Below are 5,669 nucleotides of genomic sequence, written 5' to 3'. Positions count from 1 at the left end.
AACCCTTAAAGTATACTAGTACAAAAAACAAGTTCTAACTGTTAAATTCATTTAAATTAACATATGTACCATCTTTAAACAAAGATTAGTCGAGTAGAGATCTACGAACTCTAAGTTCTTGTAAAGTGGTTCATGTTTATACATTAAAAGGCCATTTTAATTTAGTGTAGATACAGGAAATTTCTTTATAAAAGTCTTGAAGTAACAAACATTTTAATGCCATTTGCCATTTCATTGGCTACAGTTAAGAAAACCTTTCCATTTACCACTCAGGTGAAGTGACATGATAAGCAGGAGTTCCTGTGGAGTCTGCGTGTGCTTAGAGTGTGTGTTTAAAGTAAATCTCTATGATCAGTTTGCAAACGTGATAAATATTAAGCTAAGACTCTGGCAGTGGTGAGCGACATGACAAAAATCTTGTGTTGCTTTTTGAAATCGCTTGTGTGAAGTGTTTTTGAAGCTGTTCTAAAATGAGCAGATGGCCAACACATGCAAAAGGTTACGGATGCCATTTCTGTGCTTTGTTTCCCTCTCCAACCTATTTCTACTTATGCGGGGGGGAAAAGCTCTTTTCACAGTAGCCGGCATTTGCACCTACATTTGGGCTGTGCTACGTGAAGCTCCTGCTAGGTATGAAATAATGATGGCATAATATGTGTGTTGAAGCTCCACGGGGGCATATGTTGAGTCAGGCGGCCAGGGAGAGATCACCTGTCCGGCCGGAGGGGTCGGCAGGCCGTCTGGAGCCTGATAATGATAAACCTCCAACATACTGGCTGTCAGCTCATGGCAGGTCTTCTTTGAGCAGAAGATCCACGCAGGCAGCCGCGGTCGCTTCTGCTCCACGTCTGAACCCATACTGGACCCACTACCCGCACTGATGGATGGCCCTCTGAGCCAATCGCGTGGGGCTCTGGGAGCCTGGGCTGAACCGATGGGGGTGGAGCTGCAGCAGACCCGGGTCGAGTCACCTTGCCAGCAGCGCTCTGCGTTGCACTTTAATGAAGGCAGAGGGGAACATTGGCTGGAGGTGTTTGTATGTAATCATGTCACATTTCCAAAGAGGCATGAGCAGAAGAGGCAGCAGATCGCCTCTGACTTCTCCAGCAGATGTTTGGAAATGGTGCTAATGTAGTGGATTATGTCTGTGGGTGAGCAAGCAGTGAGAAGCTCTGATACTAATGAGAACTGAGTTAACTTTGGTGAAATGTGCTTTTGATTTCCTGCACAAAGAAATGCACGAGGTAAGCAGTGGTGGTGCTTCACTTTGCTATTTCTCTGTAGTCTGTTACGTCTGGGGTTTTTTACTCCTATCACACATGCCTGCTTTGTAGAAGTGTGCTTAATTTCCTACATGATAAACAATAAATTATGCTCCAACACAACAACACATATGCAAGCAGACAGGTATAAAATGACTGAAGAGACCAAATGTGTTATGTGCTCTCCTTTAGCTTTTAGTCTTTTTTAGTGTTACTTTCTTTCTTGTATCTAGTATTCATCTATTAGTATCTGTTAGTTGTCCCTGTTTTATTCACTTCCTGTTTTTTCCCTTCTGTGTGCTCATCAGTGGATGATTTTCTCCACCTGTGTCTTGTTTCATAAGCCCTCTGAGTAAATACCCCTTTGTCTTCTGCTTGTCTTCTAGCGTCTCTCCTCTTTGCCCAGTTTCAAGGTCTGTGCTTTTTATTGTTTTATACTGAGCTTTTAGTAATCAGCGCTCCATAAAAGGCACTTTTTGCCCCGTTCTTGTTCCTTCTACCTCCGAACTGATCTTGACGCTCCATAAGAGGAAAGATTGTGACCTGAATGTCTTCCATGTTTGGTAATCCAGGTAAGGAAATCAGAGTTGATTCCGTTCAAAGATCCAACAACCATTATTTGCAAAATGAAAACCATTATTGTGGATATGATTTGAAGTTAACAACTGAAAAGTGTTTACTGATGTCACAGATGCACCCATTATTTTCCCACAGACTTTTAGTGGGGTTTCCCCGGCTGGCCATTAGAAAGCTTCAGTTTGCAGATGTCAGAGCTCACATGGAGAAACTAAAAATAATCCCAGTTGACCAGTCAAAGGTTTTGTTGACTCCATTTGGTGTTAGTAATCGCCTGGAGTTGCACATTAAGTGCGTTATTGTGATACCTTCTGCATTTTACATTTCAACAGAAGTAGCTCTCTCTTATTTTGAATGGATCAAAATAGAAACTGTATGTGTATGAATGCAGGGAGCTCAAGAAAAATACGGTTATAGCACAGTGAAACGTTATCCTGCAGAGAGGTGTGTTGGCTGGATCTCACTCCTAGTGCGTTACAATCAACGTTTTATGGCAGTTTAACTGAATAAAACTTTGATGTGTCAGAAAAAGGTGGTTTAAACTTAGCGACCTGCAGTAGATTCAAAGTGTGAAGATGAATCCTTCACAGTTTGGGACCTCTGTGGGGTACAGGCCATCCAAGACGTTTATGCTCCAAGCTCAGTGAAAAAATGTTTTGGGTCCAAAAGAGAAAAACCAAGGATTAACCTTCCGGTAGCTAAAACCAGCTTTTTGTACAGGCTACAGTATTAACAAGAGATTTCCAAAAATACCATCTGACTTCTTTAAGTGCATGTGTTTGGATCCTTTGTTGCTTATAAGAAGCCATTAGTTATGGTATTAATCACATGTATGTATTGTACATGTCATTAAAAGGGGCTGCAAAAATACCCATGAGCATCTCATCAAAACTAATATTAAATTTAAAAACACTGGTCTGAAACCCGACAAATCTGACATTGGTGTTTCTCCATTCTTCTCCCCCTGGAGATGAGGTCTGCTCGGAGCTCCCACTCCCAGCAGGCCCTAATCTAGGCCAGACTGCGGAAGGAGGGCAGATCTGAAACGCTGTTTACAACCTCAGCTGCTGCACTCGCTGGGCCGAACAAACACAGGCCTCCCACATGCCCGGTGCCACTTTTCTCCGTGGCTGGCATCGTTTAACATTACGATATTTTCCCGGTGTTTGCCCACGGATGATGAGGCTCTCATTGCTATGCATGTGCCAGATGAATCATAAACCTATACCATATGCCATCGCAATTTGCTGATGGGCCCAAGCTGTTTTGGTGGATATAAAATCCAGGGATTATGGAGGCTTGATCCTCAGTGAATGAGGGGAGAAAAGGACAGGGAGATGGTGAGAGTGAAGGGGAGAAAGGTGGAGGCTGGTGCTCGCTCCCCGCTTTCCTATTGGTCCACTGCAGAAAAGGTAGTAGGCAGGGCTGCTGATTGATACCTCTCAAACTGTGTAATTTAGCAAAGTCTGCGAGGTATTAGCTAAACCTCGCGGTTTGTAAATGCAAACAAACAATTTCATGTGCACACAGACAACAACATGTTTGTCACCTTGTCCCCAGTGTCATATGGTGGTAATTGAAGTAGCTGTCAAAAACAAAGGGACAAAAGCCTTCAGGGAATTACTGTTGTTGTCATTCTCCTCCCAGAAAGTGAGAGTATTACATGTGCGTCTATCATCCTCTTTGTTAGCACTAAAGCTCATATTTTAGAAAGGAAAAAAACTGTTTGTTGACAGAAGGTGAGGTATTCCACTCTGCAGCAAGATGAGTTTGATTGTTAACCAAAAACAGGAGTTAAGAGCTTAGTTTGCATCAGTGAGAGTGGATGTTTTTGTTTTTCCTCCCGCAGTACCTGAACACCTTTCTCTAAAGTATCTCGTTCCAAGCTGAGGGGGTTCCCATGCACTGCTATAGCAACATAACATCTCCAGCATTAGAAATATGGAGCGGGTGCTCAGTGTATACAGTAAATAAAAGCATAATAGTGTTTTACATTCAAATCTAATATTTTACTTTTTTATTTCATTCCTCTTTCTATGGTTTTCATATAATATCAGCCACAAGTCTAGTCTGAGAACGTAAAAACACATTAAGGACAAAAGCAGTTGTCTTCTTATTGGACTATGACATTTCATTATGTGTTTCCCTGATTGTATTTTTAAATGAATTAGTTTAATCTGGAAATGTTGAGATTTAGAGAAGTGGACTAACAGTTAACTGTAAATCTGGATTATATTAATGAAGGTAGGATACGGGTACACAAGAAGAAGGGAGGATGAGTGGTGCTGTTTTCACTTTGTTTCATGGTGGTAAAACCCAATAAAGGTATTTGGAGTACTGTGGCACGTGTAAATTTGTCTCTGTTCATCTGTTGAAAGATTTTGTTTACTCGATATTAGCACAACTATGTGTGCAATGATTAAATCTTGCAGGTGTGCAGTTAAAATAAGAAAATTATGGTCATTTCTAAAGATGGGTTTGATATTTCATAAAGGGTACTAAAAGTATTGTGGGAAAATAGTCATATGGCCTTTTTTGTTTTCTATGTGCAACCCCCCAAGATGGTCTTTACAGTAAATTTACCAGCATATATACAGAGAGAAGATTAGTATTTAGTGTTTGAAAAAACTTCATCGGATATAGAAATGCTTTATCAGTCGTTCACAAGATGATTTTTCATTTCTTACTGCAACACTTAAAATATTGAATTCCTTTTTGTAACAGTTTAGTAATTTATGGTACAGAAACTTTTTTACTCCAGTACATTAGTGGGTGGCAGTGGTTTGCACCATCACCTAACAACAAGGAAGATGGCAGATTTGAACCTGTCGATCGGCCTCTGCCTTTCTGTTTTGTGTTTTTTCCATCTCTTAAGTTGGTTTTATACAGGTGCTCCAGCTCCCACAGAACAAAAACCAGTTGCTCGTTAGTTCAATTGGCTGTAAGTGTGAATGTGAATTTGAGTTTCACCCGAATCAATCACACAGGCTAATTCGTAAGAAAATTTTAAATGACACGAGCACTGTCACTATAAATAAAATGAGTAAACCAGATCTACTTGTCATATTTAATCTCTTTTTGCATATAAGAGATATCCTGTGTTAGTGAAAGTCAGACACTTCCTGTGTGTTCCTCTGCCACTGTTGTGTACATCCTGAATACTTTGTTAAACTGTACAGTGATGTTGCAGCTTGCACATATTGCAGACAAATTAATACTTCAATCAGAAGGCAAGAGCCGGCCTACTCTAGAGTGGTTTCTCACCCCGGTGTGAAAGGTCAAAAAACAAACCGATAAACAAGTAAAGAGGCTTAACTCATTTCCAGGTTTTGATTAATATCAATATTTGGCTTACAGACAAAGAATTCATGTCACGCTACAGACAGTGGAGGAAGAGGATTATGTCTCACAGCAACATTCGAGCAGTTTTAATAGGGAAAAAAAAGAAAACGGTACAGTCCAACTTTCTATTTAACTTTACTGCACTTTTAAAGGTCACCTGAACTTAAACCTTTGGTACCTTCAGAGGTTTAATGTATCATTTCTTAAGTAATTGCACAATAGACTCGGGAGCACCAGCAGAGAGAGACCGCACTAACCACCATAACTCAAACTAACAGCATGTATAAGCGATTACCTCTTACTTTTTAATTGAGTGGGTTCAGAGAAGCTCTAACTTCCAAGTTTTACGAGTCAGGGGTCTTTTAACGCCTCGGCCACAGTAATTTGATAATCATTTTCATTTGGTAGAATGCTGGCGATCAATCTGATGGATGACTTCATCAATCCTTATAACGGAGTCGTATAGGCCGCAGAGTCTGAGTGTAAGTC

General features: G+C 40.7%; 1 long non-coding RNA gene across 1 annotated transcript; it reads left to right on the top strand.

Moving 5' to 3' along the window:
* The first annotated feature begins 1,151 nt into the window (after positions 1–1,151).
* LOC146563140 (uncharacterized) lies at positions 1,152–5,276 on the top strand. The gene is made up of 3 exons (XR_014894555.1): positions 1,152–1,244; positions 1,649–1,834; positions 5,196–5,276. It is a non-coding gene; the product is annotated as an uncharacterized LOC146563140 (long non-coding RNA).
* The last annotated feature ends 393 nt before the right edge of the window (positions 5,277–5,669 follow it).

Source organism: Mchenga conophoros, linkage group LG12 (genome assembly GCF_057382185.1).
Source record: "Mchenga conophoros isolate Kocher_MC1m ecotype Shallow Benthic linkage group LG12, M_conophoros_male_GT1.1, whole genome shotgun sequence".
Classification (NCBI taxonomy): Eukaryota; Metazoa; Chordata; class Actinopteri; order Cichliformes; family Cichlidae; genus Mchenga; species Mchenga conophoros.
Note: the sequence above shows the minus strand (reverse complement) of the source record. Positions and strands in the feature narration are given on the sequence as shown.